Raw genomic sequence first — 24,182 nt, 5'->3', positions numbered from 1 at the left:
TTTTTGTTTATTTTGATGTTGTTGATTGTTGTTTTGTTTTTTAAGTTCAACCTTTTCCATATAGATCCTTTTTCTTTCTCAATTTTTTTAGTTTAATTATAATTTCCCATTGCTGCCTATTTCAATAATTAGAACTTCATTTTCCTTAGTGTTTCTACCACTATTATTGGGTTTTGCACCCAGTTTTATCCCGTAAAGTTTTCTGTTTGCTTGTTTTGGTTTGATTTATAGCATTTTTGTCTTTCCTCTCTACTTGGTGGAGGTGGGGTACTGTGTCTGATCAGGATAGCAAAGAGCTGCGGACCTCAAGGGAACCACCCAACTGGGCACCCCCAGAAGGTGTTTTTTTTTAAGGTTGTATCAAAGTACCCTACCGTACACCTATATTGCTCCGTCTCCCTCTTTCTGTGCCTCTCTTCTTTTTGTCAGTATTCCTTTCACACACCCCCTCTCGTTTCTCTATTTTTCTTTTTTTTTCTTATCACTCGGTCCTCCTTTCTTTCATCCCTTTTTTGCTCTTCAACCTTCTCACCCTTCTGGTCCTGTAACCCTTAGTCCACAGGCACTAGAACTTAAAGAGCAAGAGGAAGTGAAAGGAAAATTAGGGCAAGGAAACAGATAAAAGAAATGACTCATGAGGAAGAATCAGCAGGAAACTCCAGGCAACATGAAGAACCAGTCCAGAACAACCCTGCCAAGGGACCATGAGGTAGCTACTGCAGAGGATCCCACCTATAAAGAAATGTTAGGAATGACAGAAAGGGAATTTAGAATACACATGTTGAAAACAATGAAAGAAATGATGGAAACAATGAAGGAAACTGCTAATAAAGTGGAAAATAACCAAAAGGAAATCCAAAAACAGAATCAAATAAGAGATGAACGATATGAAGAATATAAAAAGGATATAGCAGAGCTGAAGGAACTGTAACAGTCAATTAGGGAACTTAAAGATGCAATGGAAAGTATCAGCAACAGGTTAGACCATGCAGAAGAAAGAATTTCAGAGGTAGAAGACAAGTTTTTGAGATAACTCAGACAGTAAAAGAGGCAGAAAAGAAGAGAGAGAAAGCAGAACGTTCACTGTCAGAATTATGGGACTTTATGAAGCGTTCCAACATACGAGTTATAGGAATTCCAGAAGGGGAAGAAGAATGCCTCAGAGGAATGGAAGCCATACTAGAGAATATTATAAAAGAAAATTTCCCAAATATCACCAAAGATTCTGACACACTGCTTTCAGAGGGCTATCGGACCCCAGGTCGCCTCAACTCTAACCGAGCGTCTCCAAGACACATTGTGATGAACCTGTCCAAAGTCAAGATAAAAGAAAAGATTCTGCAAGCTGCCAGGAGTAAGCGCCAGTTGACCTACAGGGGCAAATCCATCAGAGTGATGGCAGACTTCTCTAATGAAACTTTCCAAGCAAGAAGACAATGGTCATCTACTTTTAATCTACTTAAACAGAACAATTTCCAGCCCAGAATTCGGTACCCTGCAAAGCCAAGCTTCAAAATGGATGGAGAAATCAAATCATTTACGGATATACAAACATTGAGGAAATTCGCCACAACAAGACCAGCTCTACAGGAAATACTTCAACCTGTTCTGCACACTGACCACCACAATGGATCAGCAGCAAAGTAAGAACTCAGAAATTAAAGGACAGAACCTAACCTCCACGCTGATGCAAAAGATAAAACTAAGCAATGGACTCTCACAAAATAAGACGAATAGAATACTACCACGCTTATCAATTATCTCAATAAATGTTAATGGCTTGAATTCTCCACTGAAGAGACATAGATTGATTGACTGGGTTAAAAAACACAAGCCATCCATTTGCTGTCTGCAAGAAACACACCTGGCTTCAAACGACAAATTAAATCTCCAAGTCAAGGGTTGGAAGACAATTTTTCAGGCAAATGGCATTCAGAAGAAAAGAGGAGTTGCAATCTTATTTTCAGATACATGTGGATTTAAAGCAACTAAAGTAAAAAAGACAAAGATGGTCACTTTATATTGGTCAAGGGAAAAATACAACAAGAAGACATTTCAATTCTAAATATTTATGCACCCAATTTAAATGCTCCCAGATTCTTGAAACAGACCTTACTCAGTCTGAGCAATATGATATCTGATAATACCATAATAACAGGGGACGTTAACACTCCTCTTACAGAGCTGGACAGATCTTCTAAACAGAAATTAAACAAGGATATAAGAGATTTAAATGAGACCCTACAACAACTGTGCTTGATAGACGCATATAGAACACTCCATCCCAAAGATAAAGAATATACATTCTTCTTATCACCCCATGGAACATTCTCCAAAATTGATCATATCCTGGGACACAAAACAAATATGAACAGAATCAAAACAAGTGAAATTTTACCTTATATCTTCTCAGACCATAAGGCACTAAAGGTGGAACTCAACTCTAACAAAAATGCTCGACCCCACACAAAGGCATGGAAAAAACAATCTTCTGTTGAATAACAGATGGGTGCAGGAAGAAATAAAACAGGAAATCATTAACTTCCTTGAGTACAACAACAATGAAGACACAAACTACCAAAACCTGTGGGATACTGCAAAAGCAGTTTTGAGAGGAAAATTCATCGCTTTAGATGCCTACATTCGAAAAACAGAAAGAGAGCAAATCAACAATCTCACAAGGGATCTTATGGAATTGGAAAAAGAAGAACAATCTCAGCCTAAACTCAGTAGAAGAAAAGAAATATCCAAAATCAAATCAGAGATCAATGAAATTGAAAACAAAAGAATCATTCAGAAAATTAATGAAACAAGGAGTTGATTTTTTGAAAAAATAAATAAAATAGATAAACCATTGGCCAGACTAACGAGGAATAGAAAAGTAAAATCTCTAGTAACCTCAATCAGAAATGATAAAGGGGAAATAACAACTGATCCCACAGAGATACAAGAGATCATCTCTGAATACTACCAGAAACTCTATGCCCAGAAATTTGACAACGTGAAAGAAATGGATCAATATTTGGAATCACACCCTCTCCCTAGACTCAGCCAGGAAGAAATAGAGCTCCTGAACAGACCAATTTCAAGCACTGAGATCAAAGAAACAATAAAAAATCTTCCAACCAGAAAATGCCCTGGTCCAGATGGCTTCACTCCAGAATTCTATCAAACCTTCAAGGAAGAGCTTATTCCTGTACTGCAGAAATTATTCTAAAAAATTGAGGAAGAAGGAATCTTCCCCCAACACATTCTATGAAGCAAACATCACCCTGATACCAAAACCAGGAAAAGACCCCAAGAAAAGGAGAATTTCAGACCAATCTCACTCATGAACATAGACGCAAAAATTCTCAACAAAATCCTAGCCAATAGATTACAGCTTATCATCAAAAAAGTCATTCATCATGATCAAGTAGGCTTCATCCCAGGGATGCAAGGCTGGCTTAACATACGCAAGTCTATAAACGTTATCCACCATATTAACAGAGGCAAAAATAAAGATCACATGATCCTCTCAATAGATGCAGAAAAAGCATTTGATAAAATCCAGCATCCTTTTCTAATTAGAACACTGAAGAGTATAGGCATAGGTGGCACATTTCTAAAACTGATTGAAGCTATCTATGACAAACCCACAGCCAATATTTTACTGAATGGAGTAAAACTGAAAGCTTTTCCTCTTAGAACTGGAACCAGACAAGGTTGTCCTCTGTCACCTTTACTATTCAACATACTGCTGTAAGTTCTAGCCAATACAATTAGGCAAGACAAGGAAATAATGGGAATCCAAATGGGAACAGAGGAGGGTCAGACTCTCCCTCTTTGCTGACGACATGATCTTATACTTAGAGAACCCCAAAGACTCAACCACAAGACTCCTAGAAGTCATCAAAAAATACAGTGATGTTTCAGGATATGAAATCAATGTCCACAAGTCAGTAGCCTTTGTGTACACCAATAACAGTCAAGATGAGAAGCTAATTAAGGACACAACTCCCTTGACCATAGTTTCAAAGAAAATGAAATACCTAGGAATATACCTAACGAAGGAGGTGAAGGACCTCTATAAAGAAAACTATGAACTCCTCAGAAAGGAAATAGCAGAGGATATTAACAAATGGAAGAACATACCATGCTCATGGATGGGAAGAATCAACATTGTTGAAATGTCTATACTTCCCAAAGCAATCTACCTATTCAATGCCATTCCTATCAAAATACCAACATCATACTTTCAAGATTTGGAAAAAATGATTCTGCGTTTTGTATGGAACCAGAAAAAACCCGTATAGCTAAGGCAGTTCTTTTTAACCAAAATAAAGCTAGGGGCATCAGCATACCAGATTTTAGTCTGTACTACAAAGCCATAGTGCTCAAGACAACATGGTACTGGCATAAAAACAGAGACATAGATACTTGGAATCGAATTGAAAACCAAGAAATGAAACTAACATCTTACAACCACCTAATCTTTGATAAACCAAACAAGAATATACCTTGGGGGAAAGATTCCCTATTCAATAAATGGTGTTGGGAGAACTGGACGTCTACATGTAAAAGACTGAAACTGGACCCACACCTTTCCCCACTCACAAAAATTGATTCAAGATGGATAAAGGACTTAAATTTAAGGCATGAAACAATAAAAATCCTCCAAGAAAGCATAGGAAAAACACTGGAAGATATTGGCCTGGGGAAAGACTTCATGAAGAAGACTGCCATGGCAATTGCAACAACAGCAAAAATAAACAAATGGGACTTCATTAAACTGAAAAGCTTCTATACAGCTATGGAGACAATAACCAAAGCAAAGAGACAACCTACACAATGGGAAAGGATTTTGCATATTTTCAATCAGACAAAAGCTTGATAACTAGGATCTATAGAGAACTCAAATTAATCCACATGAAAAAAGCCAACAATCCCATATATCAATGGGCAAGAGACATGAATAGAACTTTCTCTAAAGACGACAGATGAATGGCTAATAAACACATGAAAAAATGTTCATCATCTCTATATATTAGAGAAATGCAAATCAAAACAACCCTGAGATATCATCTAACCCCAGTGAGAATGGCCCACATCACAAAATCTCAAAACTGCAGATGCTGGCGTGGATGTGGAGAGAAGGGAACACTTTTACACTGCTGGTGGGACTGCAAAGTAGTACAACCTTTCTGGAAGGAAGTATGGAGAAACCTCAAAGCACTCAAGCTAGACCTTCCATTTGATCCTGCAATCCCATTACTGGGCATCTACCCAGAAGGAAAAAAATCCTTTTATCATAAGGACACTTGTACTAGACTGTTTATTGCAGCTCAATTTACAATCGCCAAAATGTGGAAACAGCCTAAATGCCCACCAACCCAGGAATGGATTAACAAGCTGTGGTATATGTATACCATGGAATACTATTCGGCCATTAAAAAAAATGGAGACTTTACATCCTTCGTATTAACCTGGATGGATGTGGAAGACATTATTCTTAGTAAAGCATCACAAGATTGGAGAAGCATGAATGCTATGTACTCAATTTTGATATGAGGACAATTAATGACAGTTATGGTTATGGGGGGGAACAGAAAGAGGGAAGGAGGGAGGTGGCTGGGGCCTTGGTGTGTGTCACACTTTATGGCGGCAAGACATGATTGCAAGAGGGACTTTACCTAACAATTGCAATCAGTGTAACCTGGCTTATTGTACCCTCAATGAATCCCCAACAATAAAAAAATAAAATGAAATAAATTAAAAAAAAAGAGATCTCCAGCTAAAAAAAAAAAAAAAAAGAAATCCATAAATACATAGGAGAAATTTAACAAAGAGATTAAAATAACAAAAAAACAAACATAGGAACTGAAAAATACATTTGTTGAACTGAAAAACTCTGTAGAAACTTTCAGTAGCAGAATGAATCCAGCAAGGAATCAGTAAGTTCAAAGCCTGGTTATTTGAAAATACACAGAAAAGGAAAAAAGAAAAAAAAAAAGGGAACGAAAACTGCCTACATGACATAGAAAATTGTCTCAAAAATCCTAATCTAAGAATTATTAGTATTTTCAGGGCTCTGAGGAAGAGCAAGGGTAAGAAAGTGTATTAAGAAAATAATAGAAAATGTTCAAAACTTGAAAAAGGTATAAATATCCAGGTAAAGGGAGGTCTTAAACACCAAACATATTCAACCCAAATAAGACTATCCGAAGGCACACAAAAATCAAACTCTCAAAGGTTGAGAAGATATTAAAAGCTGCAAGAGATAAGAAGCAAATAACATATAAAGGAACTTTACTTTGTCTGGCAACAGACTTCTCAACAGGAGCCATATAGGGTAGGAGTAAGTGGAATGACATTTGCAAAGTGCTCAAAGAAAACCAATTGCCATTCAAGAATATCATATCCAGCAACATTTTCATTCAAATATGAGAGCGAGCTAAAGTCTGTCCCAGATGACAAACTGGGACAAGGTGAGAAAATCAGCACCCCAGACCCATCTTTCAAGAAATTCTAAAGGGAGATCTGCAGTATGAAAAACAATCACTAATGTGTAAAAGTTTCCAAGGAATAAAGCCCACGGGAAAGTGAAGTACGTGGACAAACCCAATATTCTGAACTTGAGGTGTGTAATTCAGTCATAACTCTAGTATGAAGCCCAAAAGACAAATATATTGAAAACAACCATATAAAACCAGTAAATTGAGACAACTCAAAGTCAAAATGTGTGCAGAATGGAAGTGAAGTGTAGAATTTTGTGTGTTTTGCCTTTTTTCTGTTCTTTCATTTGTAATATATAAGATTATAATAACTTGTCATAGCTTTACGAGTGTTTTTATAAGACTCATGATAACCACAGAGAATAAAACCTCAACAAATTCATTAAAAATAAAAAGCAAGATCATTGCTTGAATTTTGCTGGCATACTAACATGCCAAAAAATTATCACTGCATGTTATAGCCTGAAAATGAATGCAATAAACCCCTATCTGTTTCCTTTGGACATCTATGAATGACTTGTAATTGTGTGAAAGGGATTCTGTTCTCCCTAGGGCTGGTGTACATAAAGCACTCTGTTTCTAGTTACCTATTTTGTAATCCTTCATACTTATTTTATTTTATTTTGTTTTATTCAAAGTAAATAAAAAATTCAATACTTAAGTGTCACTTACCATATAGTGAGTGTGCAATTGCTCCATGTGGCTAGTGGTCCCACATTGGACAGTGCAGATGTTAAATATGTCCATTACGGGCAGCTCTCCTGGACAGAGCTGATTTAGAAGTGCTGTATATAGTGTATTTGAGCACTTGGACACAAACACCTTCATAGAAAACCTGACACGCTTGGGCGCTTTTATAGACCTGTGCCCGTGGCAGGGAGCAGACGTGTCTGGTGAAATCTGTGTGAAAGGCTCTTGAACGGAAGGTCTGACATGTCACATAGAGACTTCTTTTTATGACGGTGGGTATTTATGGCTTCTTGCTGGTGCTTTGCACTTTACACTTTTCCTTTGCACTAAATCCAGCACCAGGTACATTAATGTTGGGGTCCAGGAAAACTGAGGCTGTGAGGAAAAATTGAAAGTTATTTTCACTAAAAATTGTGCAAATACATTGTGAGGGTGTATAACGTGCTCCCTTGTAAGGGGCTCTTATACAAATGGAATTTTACCCTGGGAATGAGACCTAAAATTGTACCCTCATATTTGATTTGAAAAAATTAAAAATAAAATACTCAAAGAAAAAAAATTGGTAGGAAGGAATGTTCTCAGTAAAGTTTACATATTAACATAAACATGGTGAAAAGATTAGATGAATTCATGGTGTAAAATTCCTATGGCCAAAACACAGAAAGAGATAGGGTACTCCCTAAATATGGGTCCCTAAGTCATTATTATTTCTCTTATTAACTTAAATAGATGGGGGATACTATTTGAATGAATATAATTGGTTATCAACTAGAAAACAAAAGAATTGTGCAAACAGAGAGGAAGCATTTACTTTTGCGTTGCCTTAGAACCCCATGCAAGCTTTTGCACATGCCACGAAAGAAACACCACGACCAAGAAAATAATGGCGTTCTTACCAAATAGCACAATTCAGAGAGTTTGACTTTCAGTTTATTTCTACTCTCCTTTGGGAGTAACAAATGAATGAAAATAAACAAATTGTGTCAATTTGTGTTAATACACTTTCTGCATTGTTACCAAGAAAAGTGTAAGCACCTCATTCAAACAAAGCATTTCCACATTTCTAACTTCGCATGAATAGGCTTCATGTGGCTGTGGCCTGAGGGAGCTGGGCTTCAGGGCAAGGTGAGAGCTGGGCTTCCCTCCATCCAAGGTGTGTGGCCACAATCACCTGTCAGGAGTCCTGGCGACCCCAGCCTAGGACAGTGGTCAACAAGGGAGATGGTGCTGGAAAAATCAAGAGGCTTTCACACAAACTTAGTGCATAAAGGCCTGAGAGCCTGAAGAGGCTTTACAGAGTCCTCTGTGCCTGCTGGCAGCCCAAGACAGTGAAGCCTGGTCCTACTCGTCAGGGGTCTTTTATTGAGTACAGCAACAGAGGAAATGTGCAGGAATGCACAGCAGCTAAAGATAAAAGAAACGAGAGCTCAAAGCCCCCAGGAAGGGTGGGTCAAGGGCAGCAGTTTGGTAAAAAGTAGCACAGGGTAACTGAACATCTGAAACAGGCAGATAACGTACACAGGGAGAAGAGAAGCGGGGAAACAAGTTTCATCCCTTTGAGCTATCTTAACTTCCTTAAATTAAACTACTGATCAAGAATATAAAGGTCATAGCCCACCTGCACTGCTGAATCCCTATGCAGGGATAGTCACGTAGACATTCCCTGGAGGGCACCTTTCCCTGAGGTAGAAGGTCCATGAGGAATTCAGCTTGCCCACCTCCCAACAGTCACCTTCTCTAGATTCCTCAGGGACCTTTGATAGAATTGTTTTCCTCTAAGCTGGAACCCTTCCCTTACATACCAGTCAGGAGGGCCATGAGGGTCAGTGATCTCTTTAATTGGCTGGGGACTGGGTCAGAGGGGAGAGGCAGAAAGTAAGAGGAGCCATTTGCTGGCTGGGTAGAACTTTTCCTGAACAGCAAAAGACACTTTCTGGGACTCCCAGAGGAAGGGCAGTGGGGTCTGGTTCCCAGGAGACACCACCAATCCGCAGGGCCTAAGGGGTCTCATAAGCACCTAAGGGGTTGTTCTCATAAGGCAGAAAAATGATGAGGAAGAATGGGAAAATGAGCAGGAGATTGCTTCTTCCCGATGCTTTGATTTCTTTATTTTTCTTTTCTGGAGAAAGGTTTATCTTTGACTACATTTAATTCTAATCAGAAAGTACATGTAGGTCTTCTACCATTTATAAGACACTCCAGACCTTTCTACAACAGGTGATGCCACCTGCCCATGTTAGCCAGGACTCTTTGGTCTGGCTGTGGTCCAGTGTCCATCTCTGTTCCCAAGAAGCGAAGTACTAATGTCTCAAGCTCTTAACAGAATTGTGTGGTTGGAGAAAGGAAGGAACAGTTCACAAAGGAGGGAGGGTAATTTTCTGAGTAGACAAAACAATAAATGTCCGTTATACTGCCTTACGTATTAAAGACATAATGTATTAAAATGCAAAATAACATTTCTGTGAAATGTCACCCATAATTACATAGTATCAATGAATTATTTTCATTTCTGATAGTATTTTCCCATTTCCTCTTGATATGATTACATTTACAGATATTTTAAAAATTATAGCTAATCAGTCTAGATACCATTCTATTTTTTGTCTTTATCTTGATTTCTCCCAATATTGCTTTTAGTTACTGCCACTCAAAATTGATTTGAAAGCTTATCACTCAAATGTTTATGTCAGAACAATTCACAATTGCAAAGATGTGGAATCAGCCCAAGTGCCCCTCAATTACTGAGTGGATGAACGAAATGTGCTATATGAATAGCATGAAATACTACTAAGCCCCGAAGAAGGATGATGTAATGGCTATTGCAACAATTGAGATGGCACCAGAGACCATTATCCTAAGTGAATTATCTAAAGATGGAAAAAATGACCACCACATATCCTTGCTGTTAAACTGGAACTAACCGATGAGCACTAACGTGCAAAAGGGAAGTAAAACTCAATGGAAATTGAGCTGGGTGAGGGGGAAAGGGAGAGATGTGAAAACCTAACAGTGCAATGAAAACCATCTGGTGATGGGCACACTTGCAACCCTGTCTCAAGTGATCCATGTGACCAAATATATTTGTATTACCCCCATAATGCTGTGAAATAAAAAAAAAAGATTAGGTCTGAGGGAACTTTTAAATTCAATAAACATTCAGAGGCCAGCTTTATAGATGCCAAGAGGAATAAGACATGGTTCTTGTTTTCAAGGAGCTTGCATTGGGAAAGGCAGAGAGGTACCTGGGGTTGAAATTCCTTTCCTTGGCTTCCCGCTTCCACGTGGTGGGGGTCCCACTCAGATGACAGCCTCTGGCTCCACCCCTTCCTCTCACTCCCTCTGAGTGAGGAAGTAGAAAGAACATAGTCTAAATGACTCAGAACCCCGCTCTCTTTCTTCTTTTCTTTGAAATATGCCTATCTGAACAAAGTATACATCCTTCTCAACTCCTTCATGGGCAGACAGACCCTGCTGGGAAAGAAGGGTGAGGGAATGACCAGCACTACCCTTCTCACAGACCTGCCCTCTGAATCCCGGGCAGACTCTAAGCAGGCTGTAGTTACATACAAGATCAAAAACGAAGTACCACATTTTGCCATGTATAGTGCACTTCCATGTATAATGTGTACCGAAGTTTTGACCCAAGTTTTCAGCCCCTTAAGAAAGTGGCTGCCTTCAAATCAGGAGAGACACATTTGGGGAGGGCTAACACTCTATGCCATGTCAGGCACCGTGGTCTGCCTTAAAAGCCCCACTTGTCACCCCTCCCCTGATGGTGGCACATGCAGAGCCACTCTGGGCCACTCCCTCAGATCCCAGATCCTCTCAGCCTGGAGTCCTGAGTGCCTGGAAGGCTCATATAAGAGGGCCCACAGGGCTCTCCTGCTCCTGAACTATACTACCTACATATAAGGGGCATCCTTTTATTTTTCTGAAAATTTTGGGTAAAAACGTGTGCTTTATGAGGTTTGACAATTAAGTTCCTGAACTTGCCACCCACTTACATTGGCAGCACTATACAAAGAACTCGGTAACGTTTCACATCAGTATATAAGTGTCCCACAGTTGTGTTTGTGTCAATGTGTGGCAGTGTCTTGCTGAGTAGCATTCATTATTGTTGTTGTGTATTTTTGTGTGCCGTTGTGAGAATGTTGGAGCTTAAATTAAAGCAATAAACAAGCATTCATAAATTTCTTATTAAATTCGGAAAGAGTGGGAGTGAAATCATGGACATGTTAGTCCAAGTTTATGGGGATAATGCCATGATGAAAACGGCAATGTACAAGTGAATTAAACATTTTTCTGAGAAAACATCACTGATGAGGAGAGGCCATGGCAGCTAGTAATAAGAAGAACTGATGAAAACATTGCCAAAATTTGTCAAATTGTAAATCAAAAACACTGGATGACTGTGAGAAGCATAGCAGACCAAGTGAACATCAATAGAGAAATAAGAAAATCTTAACTGAAAATCTTGGCATTAGAAAGGTGTGGCTCTTGTCTTATGGACAATGTACCAGCTTATGTCTGTGAGAGATTTTTTAGCCAGTAAACTAATGACTGTATTGTAACACGCTCCCTACTCATCTGATATGACCCCCCAGTGACTTTTTCCTTTACCAAAAAATAGAAGAAAAATTGAGAAAGACATTTTGATGACATCCGGGACATTAAGGGTAATACAGCAGCTTTGATGTCCATACCAGAAAAGAATTCCAAAATTGCTTTGAAGGGTGGAATAGGGGCCAGTGTTGGTTGGTGCAGTTTCCCAAGGGGAGTCCTCTGAAGGTGACTGTAGTGATGTTCAGCAACGAGGCATGTAGCATTGTTCCTAGGACCAGTTCACGAACTGAATTGTTACACTTCATATATATGACAAAGTATGGTAAATTTCTTATTCAAGTTACTACTGCACCAGATTCTTCTTAAAGGTACTACTGTTTTCTTGCTGCTGACTATACTCTTGGGGAGGAAGACTTTCTTTTTTTTTTTTGAGACAGAGTCTCACTATGTCACCCTGGGTAGTGTACTGTGGCATCACAGCTCACAGCAACCTCCAACTCTCAGGCTTTAAGTGATTCTCTTGCCTCAGCCTCCCAAGTAGCTGGGACTACAAGTGCCCTCCATGGTGCTCGGTTATTTTTTTTTGTGAAGTTGTCATTGATTTAGCTGGATTCAAATCCACCAGATTTGGTGTACGTGGCTGGCACTGTAATCACTGTGCTATGGGCACTGAGCCATGGGGAAGAAGACTTTCATTCTCTTTCTTATGAGAGGATTATATTGGACTGAATATTTCCCTATTTAGTTATACTTATGGAAGACAAGAAGAGTAGTTAACATAATTGTGCAAAATTTTGGGTTATTCATTGGATGCCATTTTCACTGAGGTATTATGGGAGAGTACTGAAAAAAAAATAACATGATCTCACATCAATCCTTTTCCTTTTTCTTTATTTTGATATCACTAGGTTTGCACACCCGGAAATGCAGGTGGATTGTGCTTGATTTGCAGCCAATTCATCTCCAAAAGCATCTCCCCAGCTATAGAACCAAATGTCTACAAAATAGAAGACTTTGAATTTTTTCTCACATCTAAGCTGCATTTTCCAGATCAGGCCAATTCTACCCTATGAGGTTCTCAAGCACTTGTGTGGCCAATTACTGTCAGTATTGCTTGGAATCCAACTGACTACCAGTTTTTGTATGTGCTCTCTAGTGGCCAGAACTCCGAAGAGGATCAGGCTATGAGAACTCTTAATTACAACAGGAGATCCCCAACTACCCCAGGAAGTAATGTCTCTAACCTTTGCCTATTTCAGAAAATTGTAACTCACTGGTGTCACACACTGTTTACTGTGATCTTCAAGCTTTTGTGAGTCTCCCCTCAATGCAGTTTCTATTTCGTGTGCAGAGTGACCTGCTATGAGCACTGGCTGAGTTAAGCATTGATTCCTTTGAAACTCTAAAGGGGTGGTTTATTTCAAGACAAAAGGCCAAAGGGGGAAATTGAGATGGATTTTACAAAACAAACAAACAAACAAACAAAATCCCTCTAAGATTTATAGTTAAGATGGAACGTAACTAGTGACCAAATTGTTTTGCAACAATACTGAGAAGATAAGCATTCTTATGTCTCAAGTAAGAGGTTAGGCAAGAAGGGCCTGCCAATGAGATGGTTGGCCTTGTCTTAGCATCCAAGGGATCCTGATTTTCCTTTAAGCAAATGCTCAAGAGACTTTAATGAGGAACCCAGCATGGTCTTGAGACTTGTGAGTTAGTTCTTGGTAATGTAATGTTGATATTAATGATGGCATAATAAAGACACAATTATATATAATTTGGAAATTTGACATTCCAACCCTATTTCACAGATAAGAAATTCTCCTTAAAGCTATTTCTTTTAGACCTTGAATTCATTTACTTCTTTAAATTTTCAAGATGCACTTTGGTGAAGTCCACTAAATTTTGCTTTAATTCCCCTGAATAGTCATTTTCCAGACAGAACAATATTTTTAAAAGCACAAAACATAAAATGCGTGGGATTTCTCTGATCAAGACTCACTGTGACTTCTCATTTTATTTAGAAGGAAGGCACATTGTTTGTGACTGCCTACTGGGATCCACATGTTTTGGTTTTGCCTCTTTTTCTGATTTTTTCCTGTGTCCATCATGTCCTAGTTTCATTGGCCTCCTGTTGAACACTATCAGCTGTTCCCCCCCACTCACTGCCTCCTCTTTCTAGGAAGATGTTCTCTGGGCTGTTTACTGGCCTGACTCCCTCTATCATTTGGGTGTCAGCTTAAATAGGGACCTTCCTTGACCATAACTTCACAGTACTTACAATATTTAGGAACCGTCTTCTTAATTAATTGCTTTATTATCTACTTCAACCAACTAGAGTGCAAACTTCATGAAGGCGGGAAATGCCCCACACATGGAAAAGTGTGTGCCCCCACAATCTTCAGAGATAGAATTAATCACAGACTGCAGTGTGAAGAAAATGGAAATGATAGGAACATAACCTTAGGTTTCTATTCTCCGTTTCCACAGTCACTAGTGGTGGTTTTCTGTATCCACTGCTTGGGAGGTGGGAGGAAGATGACCACCAAGACTAAGTCAATGGAACGATTGAAAAGTTCTTTTAAAGGAAAAGGGATGAAGAAGGAAAATGAGTCTGAGTCCTCCAAACGTGACTTTGTATTATCTATAGCCATAGCCTTGAGGGCAACAGAGTATAGAGAAATCTAGTATTGATTTATGCCTAACCCTTTTGATTCTTGATGAACTAGAACTAGGAGACTAAAGTTGACCCACTGAAGGATGGAGAGAGAAAGGCTAGAAAGTGGAGAGGCAGAAGGTAAGTAATGGATGTGGGTGCCTTAGAAAGCTCTGAACGGTTTGGATATTAGAGAGCATCAGAGGAATGCAGTCTCATCTCCTGCCTGAAACTCAGAGAAGAGAGATTCACAGCAGGCCATACTCAATGTGGTAGTGGTGATGGGATTGCCACCTCAGGTGGAATGGTGAGGATCAGGCCCAGTAGGAAGCAGCACTCTCTACTTCACCTTGATGCTCAATGACCTTTCCTGACCCCAGGTGATGTAAGTAAAGCACCAGGTTGAGAGAGGACTGGTAAACCAAGTGAGGGGGAGAGTCAGGGGTAGGGAAGAGAGAACACATGGGATGGGGTGAGCACAAAGAAACCGGGGGGTCTTTGTCAGGAGTGCTGCAGACAAGGGGGAGACAGTGTAGTGGGAACAGCTGCTGATACACAGCCATCTGAGCAGAGGCCTCAGAGTGTGCCAAGCCCCAGGCACCTCCCCAAACCCCAGGATGAGGAAAGCCCAGTGCTCCCTTCCACACTTTAGTTAAATCCCCAGTAAAGAGAAGGTAAAATGAATGAGGAGTTTGAAAGTCTTAAATTAACTGAATATTTTTGAGTTTTAAAGTGGAAATGACTGAATTTATTTTGAAATGCAAGATGTGGTTTTCTGCCATCAGTGAAAGAGGGAGCTTGGAAGCTCACAAACTCTAATTATAAGAAAAGTAAGTTATATTCTTACAAATCTGTGTCGGTGATTATATTAAAATGTATACTTCATAAGTTCATTTTAAAATATGGATGTTTGCACCTGTCTGATGTTGAGTGATCAGTAAATTGGTTTGTGTCTTTTTTTTTCCTGCAGGTGCTCAGAGGACTTTGTGACACAAAGTGAGAGAACTAGGTCAGACTGCTTGTTCATAGTGAATGCCAAGGCTACGGCAGCATTAAGCTTTTCTTTATCCCGAGGCTTTGGAAATAGAAAACACTTTTGATGGGATTTTGAAACATGGCATGGGAAGATTTTTTTCAGATATCTTTGTTGTATTTATCTCTCCTTAAGAAAACCTATTACACTTTAAAAAGGTCGGACTATAAAAGGAATAAAAGAAGGAAAAGCGTTCATAATCTGAATTAGAAAATAATTCTTGGCAATATAAAGCCTTCTTTTCTTAAGTGCTTGCTTAGGGATTAGCTGCTTGCCCTGAGGAATTGGGAGAAGGCAAACTAAAAGGTAAAGAACTAAGGACCAAGCTAATGGGAAATAAATCCTAAAAGAAAGAGAGCCTCTTGTAAGTGCCATTTGTTGAGAAAATATAATTTATTTACAAAGTTATCAATTTATAGTCATTGTTTGGAGAGTGGCAGGAAGGTGTACATAGTAATAGCATTTGTTTTGAAATTTTATCAAAAAATGTAGGAGAATGTGTCCACTATGAGAGTGCAGGAATCTGGCACCACCTTGCCAACTTGCTCCATTAACTATTACTTTGTATCTGTACGTGGGCTGGTATCAGTCTGCAAAGTTTCTAGTTATATAGGCTTTGAATTTGTTATAACAAAATTTGTTTTTTTTTCTGTGGATTCTACTAATATTTCTGCAGCCTGGAGCCTGGTGTCTTCCTTTAAACTCTTCTCACTTATGTAGTCCTTGTTCCATGTCTAGCACAGTGCTTGTCAAGATGCAACTTGTGCTAAATCAGTGTTCTGAGGATTCGGCCACACACATTCACCCTAAAGAAGGACAGCCTTATGCTCCCTCACTTTCTTGCTCTTTCCCCTCCCTGCTCCCAAACTCCTTCCCCACCACTCCTCCCCTCTTAATTGTTGGGCTTACTAAGCAGGAGTACCCGGAAAACACAACTTCCTCTTCAAGGGGACACCAATTGGGGACCTGTGTGTTTGGAAATGAAAGGAAAGTGCTCCAAAAGGGAGAGATTGAAAGGAGAAGAAAGGACAATATGGGTAGAAAAAAAGACTGGAAGGAAGAGAGTGGGGAGAGGAATGCTGAGGGGAGGGAAAGAGTGACGTCTAGTGCACAGACAAGCATGTTATCTGTAAATAGAGCAAGAGGCAAATCTTCCCTTTGGGATATGAGATGATAAGAAAGGAGAGTTTGATTTGGCCATTTTAACATGTCCAATTCGACATAGTGACTTTTCCAAGTTTTGAGATGTTTTGAGAAAGTCCCAAATACTGAAGTTCATTCTTCGAGGGAGGTGTGGCTATTACTACCTGCTCCTGAGTGAGCTTCTCTTCTGTAACAGAGCTAGGGCCAAGCTACCTGCTGCTATTACTACATGAGCCCCATTACTCCCATTTGACATGTGAAGAAAATTGAATTAATTGAATTAATTTAGCCTACGCCACTCACCTCGTTGGTGCCAAGGGGTCTTGGGAAATACACAGTCCCTTCAAGGGTCATTCAGGAACTTGGCGGTAGATTAACTGGTGATTCTCTTAGAATTCTGTATATTCTAAAATACACAGCAATGCCTGATGGCTTTCTGAGAATTCTGAAGAAACTTGGAAAGTCTACATTACATGGCGGTTCCATACTCTGCCCTGTGAGTCTGATCCCCTGGCAACTATGTTTACACTCTGACTCTGGGAAAAGTCTTTGCACTGTCACAGAGGATGTGACATGGGCTGGCCACGCCAACATTCTGTAAGAACCATGTGGCCTTTCAGTTGAGTAGATCCTGACGTATTTTTCTTTTTTTCCCAAAAGGAACGCCAGTCAGCCAGAGCCTCATCCAGCCAGCCTGCTGTACAGAAAGTTCTCAAGCTTAGTGCCAAAGGGGTCTGGGAAACAGTCCCTCCTCGACCTGCATCTTTGGAACCAACCTCTGGAAGGCCAGAAATCCTTGGCGCTGGTCCTGGAGCAGGTGGGAAACAGATTGTTGATACATGAACCACTTGCAGCCATGTTTAAAATTTCAAAGAGGATTGGTGGGTGAGCCCCTTGATCTTCTCATTGGACAGCCTGTTGAGTGTGGCTGGATTTGAGACATCCTCACTGAGAGTCTTTGTTGACAGTGACAGCACTTTTGTGTTTGTTCATGGTGGGAATGAGCCTCATCCACCATAACAAAGAGTTCCCAGGAAACCCTTGGGAAGCTGTCCAAGAATGTCACAGCACTATTGATTATCTCTGGAAGCAGCACAGTGTGTGTTTAAGGCACTCAGGGTGTGTAAAGGACAGTGCCCCAGTATAAGCACGGTGTCCATCGGCAAGGATAGTAATTGTCACTTGTCACCTGCTGTGTGCCACTTCTCTTCCTGCTGTGTCACATGCACCACCTCACTGAAGGTGATGAAAACCCTGTCAAGTAGAACAGTCAGAGTTCCTCTTCCTACTCATTCACTTCTTTTGAGTCTTTTTCCTACTATACCCTCCTTTCTTCTTTCAATCTCTCCCTTTTGGGGCACCTTCCTCTCGTTTCCATCCTATAAACTCTAGTTTTAGGGTGGAAAAAAATGAGGCACAATTTAAACAAATTGCCCAAGGCCACTGTGGGACATGCAACTCATCTTCACGTTGAAGCTTCCTTGAATCCTGCTGGCCCTGTGACTCACTTTTGACTGATTAAACATGGTGTAAGTGACACCACGTGACTTCCAGGGCTAGTTCATAACTAGCCTGACAGAGTCTATCAGGTTCTCTTGTAACACTTTTTCCTAGGAGCGCCTCTTAGAACCCAGTCACCTGTAAGAAGTTAAAAAAATTCAACGGGAGGCCTACGTGAGTGTATTCTGGTTGACAGCCCCAGCTGATACAGCAATCAGAGGAACCCTTTTGGATAGCCCAGTTGAGCCTTAGATGATTGTAACACCAGTTAATACCTGATTGTAATGGCACGAGAGACTCTAAGGATTGCCTGGCTACACCTAGTCAACCCACAGAACCATGAAAACTAAAAAATTATTGTTTTAAATCACAAAGTTTTAGGGTGGTTTATTATGCAGCAATAGCTAACCAGAACATTCCCGTGGCAGGTAAGTGGCACAGCTGCCTCTGAAACCAGGCAGTTGGGTCTGGAGCTCTTGCTCTCAGTCAGTTTCCACATTGACTTTCCATTGCTCTTCGCTCTTATGACCACAGCGGTGAGGATTCTACATGAATTTCTACCAAGCAGGCAGGCATACAAATTTGTAAACATAGTGAATTTGTAGGGGAAAAAAGATACAGAGAGAGAAATAGATTAATAATAGGATTAGGTCAGATGGACCTGAGTTTGGACTTCAACTGTACCATCTGCTAGTTTCATGACTTTGGACAAATTACCAGGAGGTCTGATGGGGGTGTTCTCAAGTCGGGGCATATTCTCAAAGCCACTCTGAAAGCTCCTGACAGTCTTTCAGTACAAACTCTGTGTCTCTTGTGCTATGTGCTCTTTCAGGTCGAGTCTTTTCTCTTTGAGATACCATTTGACATCTGAAGCAAATGTTCGTTGAGTGAAATGGCTGGAATCATGGGCACTGTTAAAAATAAGCGTTCTGTTTTGTATTTTTACTGAATGTGTGCACTTGTATTCATTTGAGTTAAATGTGCTTAGGGACAGCCTCCATCCCTCCTTCTGTGGTATTAAATAAGATCTTGTACAAAGTATCTGGCATTGGCCCAACTCAGAGCAGAGGACCCCATGGAGACTCAACATCTGACTCGCTGCCTTGCTGTTTACTAGGCTCTCTGTGGGGAGAAAAAGAGATTACCAAAACAAATTTTTAAGGAACTGAAAAGATTTATTTAGTTTACAGAATCGGAAATAAAACTTTTTCCTTTGCACTTCAGAGATTGGAATATTTATATTTCCCATTTGCCCATTGTACAGTGGATGGACTCAAGAACACAGCATAATAATGGCAAACATTAGGACAACATAATCACACTAATGATGTAAAAGTGAGTCTATTTTCTGAGAGTCTGCGTGTAACAAGTGCAAGGGTGTTTTTCCACTTTACACTTAGCGCTTTCACGATTAACCTGAACAAAACAATTATGTGCTGGGACTCCCTCCAAACCCTTCATGTATGAACAAGCAGCAGAAAAGGGGTTGGGAGAGTCTCTGCACCGGGAGTGAAGTTTTTTTTTTTTTTTATTGTTGGGGATTCATTGAGGGTACAATAAGCCAGGTTACACTGATTGCAATTGTTAGGTAAAGTCCCTCTTGCAATCATGTCTTGCCCCCATAAAGGGTGACACACACCAAGGCCCCACCCACCTCCCTCCTTCCCTCTTTCTGTTTCCCCCCATAACCATAATTGTCATTAATTGTCCTCATATCAAAATTGAGTACATAGGATTCATGCTTCATTCATTCTTGTGATGCTTTACTAAGAATAATGTCTTCCACGTCCATCCAGGTTAATACGAAGGATGTAAAGTCTCCATTTTTTTTTAATGGCTGAATAGTATTCCATGGTATACATATACCACAGCTTGTTAATCCATTCCTGGGTTGGTGGGCATTTAGGCTGTTTCCACATTTTGGCGATTGTAAATTGAGCTGCAATAAACAGTCTAGTACAAGTGTCCTTATGATAAAAGGATTTCTTTCCTTCTGGGTAGATGCCCAGTAATGGGATTGCAGGATCAAATGGGAGGTCTAGCGGGAGTGAAGTTTTAAGATTGCCACATCTCTGCTTTTTAGAGAACTTAGCTGCTAAATCTGTCCATATTATCTACGCTGTAAATGGACCAATACCTTAATTACTTAAAATAAGTTATTTACTACCTCTCATGGTTTCTGTGGGCCAGGAATTCAGAGAGGGCACAATGGAGGGGTTTTGCTTCTGCCTCCCAAGAGGCTCTTGGCTGGAAAACTTGCAGGTGGGAGGCTGCAATCATCTGGCCCCTCAAGCACTCACATGTCTGGCAGTTGATAGGGGCCAGGCTGTCACCATCAGCTTGAACACTCGCGGGTGGCTACTCCTTGTGGCCTGGGCTTCCTCAAAACATGGCAGCTGGCCCACAAGGGCAAGTAAGCATTGAGCATGAGGACGAGAGTGAGCGCACGGGAGAGATGAAAGTGCCATTGTGAGCCACGAGGCCCTCTGCGCCCTTCCCTAGAAGCCCTGCAGCCAACTTCCCCGCATCCTGTTGGTCCAGGCAATTGCAGAAGACAGCCCAGATTCAATGGTGAACACAAATCTTACCTCTGGTGCCAATGCCACAGTGTAAGAAGAGTGTCTTGAATGAAATGTGTATGTGTGTACACATATATGTATGTGCATAGTCATCCAAGAAAAATATTCTCTCCAATCCAACTTTGCAACACACTTTTTGCTATTTCTCCACAGAAGTACTCTCATGCCTTATCTAGACCATATAAATTATGTGACTCTCACAGTGATCTTGGAAGTCTGTCCTGGAACTCTGGGGTTGGATGGTTATACAGCAACTAAAGTGCTGGCAGAGGCCGGGCCCTTTAAAGCCTGAGCTTGCACAGCAAGACAAACATATGAAAGACAGTGAGAAACTCAAGGGGAAATGCTCTTGACAAAGGAGAGGGCTCCTCCGTGACTAAGAAAGCTGTTTATTTTCAGTCCCAAGCAGCCTTGGAGGATGCTTCCCTGGATGCCTCACACCCCTTTCCTTTCTACTTGTTATCTTTCTGTTTAAGGGACACAAGTCATGCCCAGACGGATCACAGCTCCAGAAAGGCTCTAAATTCGGCATTCTGAGAGGCTAGGATTGATTCAGAGAACCCCCTGAATAAAGTCCAACATGCTAGAGCTCATAGGTCCTTTCATTTTTGTCTCCCATTCGCTGTCCACATCCGGAGAACGTCCTTTCTAACCATTAGGTATGAAAACATTTTCTTTAGTTTTGCTATAAAACCTTGTCCAAGAAGGAGAAAAATAATGATATTCACTTTTTAATTAAGCAGACTTTCTACAAAGGTAGAGAGAGGTGGGTTTGTGTGTCAAACACACACATCTGCGCTATCTCAGTAAGTTTTTAAACTTAGCAAGATGAAGAAGAACTTGTATAGTTGAGTAACTGAAACAAAAGTAAAATGGTGCCACAAGTCAAGCTCTATAACTAGAAGACAGACAAATGTCCCAAAAATCTCAAAGATGCCAAAATTTATACTGTGCCGTTAGCTGTTCCTAATTGCCATTTCATGTCATCATTTATAATAAGGGAATCAGATGTTCATGAAGTCAACCCCATCAGGGGATGAATAGCAAGAGATGCAGCAAACTCACTCTGGGGCAGAGTGGAGAGGAGTTTGGGAAGAGCCTGAATAGTGAGCACCTTCCCCAGGGTGTGCACGAGGGTGGTAAGAGAGAAGTGTGAAGACTGAATGTTTGGGAACCCACTGGGCCCTAAGCATGTCTCCTTTGCTGCTTGGGCTGACTCGATGTAAATAAACTTGGTTTCCAGAAGAGAAATTTAATCTAATTTACATACTTCTAGGTAAATTGATAACCAAAACATGGCCAATGAAAAAAGACAAAGGTCAAATCAGCTCCCGGTTTCTACCTGGCCCAGGATTGCAAAATAAAAAGATCCACATTCCTTATTCTTTACACAAAATGCATTTTTAAAAAAGTGAGAGGTCTAGGGACCTATACATAAAAAGCAACAGTGAAAAGGGAGAGGGAGGCAGGTGTGCAGGAGGAGAGTCCCACCCTCCACACCCCCCCTCCCAGGGCCCTGGGAGCCTGAGGCTCTTGGGGGGCCTTGACATGGCAGGAGGCAGCTGTCAGCTCTTAGCTCTGGGGGGCAGCCAACAAGGATTTCTGTGTCACTGTGGCCTCAGTGGGGGGCTCCTAGGCTGTAGTGGGCCCACAGAGGGAGCATGGCTTCCCCTGAGCAAGCAGCATGGCCTGACATGCTTGTTCAACTGGAGCACTGGGGGGGAGGGCAGATCCCCGTCTCACGAGGTGTGTGTTTACATGTATATGCGTAAGAGGATAGTCATGGAGATGAGAGGGATCCAAAACAGGGGGCTTTGGAGTATTTGCAAATGGCCACAGGTGGCAGACATGCCCTGCCTGGCTGCAAGACTCAGGGGGGTACTATCCTCCCCTGTGATCAGATTGGCTGCCACCAGAGATGTGGCTGCTGCCTGCGCCAGACCAGATGGTCTAGGGCTGTAGCCCCAGAGTTCTTGGGCTGAGGGATGGGTATCCCCACGGTAGTGTGCCCGGTCCCCCAAGGGGTGCCAGTTTGAGGTTTTGGCTTGTTCCTTTGGAAACAGAAAAGAAAGAAGGAGAAGAAACAGAAAAGAAAGAAGGAGAAGAGGGAAGAGGACATAATGGAGGAGGAGGAAGAGGCGGAGGAAAAAGAGAAAGGTGAGGAAAAGGAGGAGGAGAGACAGAGGTGGTGGCATCACTACTTAAAAAGGGATGTCCTACCCGGAAAGTGAACGCGGTCCGTGTCACTTGGCTAGAGCTATCAGGGCCCAGCAGCCTGATCTTTGCTGTCCTCACTGCCTCCAGGATGGGGTGGGGTCCCTCAGGTGGTGGGATGTTGAGAAGGGTGATGATGATGGGAGCATTTTTGAACTTAATTCCTGGGTGGGAGGAATGTCATTTCATTTCCCTAAATCAAATTTATTCTGGCAACCATTCATTTATTTATGCATTTATTATGCTAAAAAAATTTCCAATAGTTGGAAATGAGAAAGAAAAATAAAAGCAGTCCCTGGGCGGCGCCTGTGGCTCGGTCGGTGGGGCGCCGGCCCTATGTGCCGAGGGTGACGGGTTCAAACCCGGCCCCGGCCAAACTGCAGCCAAGGTATAGCCGGGCGTTGTGGCGGGCGCCTGTGGTCCCAGCTGCTCGGGAAGCTGAGGCAAGAGAATCGCTTAAGCCCAGGAGTTGGAGGTTGCTATGAGCTGTGTGAGGCCACGGCACTCTACGGAGGGCCATAAAGTGAGACTCTGTCTCTACAAAAGAAAAAAAAAAAAAAAAAAAAAAAAGAAAGAAAAAGCAGTCCCTGATATAAGCTGGCTGGCATTCACAATGTGGACATATTCTCCTGTGAGATATACACAAGCTCACAGAATATCAACTTCAGACAAGGTTACTGTGAGATAAATGAGATCAAGATTACTCTGACAAAATGAGACAAAACAAGACCATATTTTAAAAGCAAAGACAGAAACAAGGTCATGGTATCATTCACAAAATACCCAATACCCCTCTCAGCCAAAAAGAAAGACGACTGTTTCTATCAATCACGACTTTATCCTTGTTCTAGCGTCCCTCCCTATACATAAGACTTATGGAGTTACCCAGTCATAGAATTGACCCTGTTTCCAAATGCTCAAAACTAAGTCAAAGCCTGGGTTTCTTAGACTCCCCACCTCAAAACATTCAACCTAAACCCAAACCCTGTAACATGTTCATGCTCCTATCCTCTTTCTAAAACATCCAGCAGTTTCCCATGCTGTGTGTTCTTCACTGCAACCAGTAATAAACCCACCTTATTCAACTATAGATATGCTTCTGGTGAATTGTCTAAAAGACATGGACAGAATTGAGTAGAGAAGATGATTAGGTGACATTTTATTAAAGAACAATACCCTTTGACTAGAGAATAAACTTTGTACAATTGAGTACACAATTCTGTAAACCTGATAAGATAATTTTAGAAGATTTTTTTTCTTTTCTGGAGAGAATTAAACATGAAAGACTCTGGTCTTAGTGGTCTGAAGGA

The sequence above is a fragment of the Nycticebus coucang genome, chromosome 6 (assembly GCF_027406575.1).
Source record: "Nycticebus coucang isolate mNycCou1 chromosome 6, mNycCou1.pri, whole genome shotgun sequence".
NCBI lineage: Eukaryota > Metazoa > Chordata > Mammalia > Primates > Lorisidae > Nycticebus > Nycticebus coucang.
The sequence above is the reverse complement of the archived record's forward strand: the minus strand, read 5'-3'. Positions refer to the sequence as shown.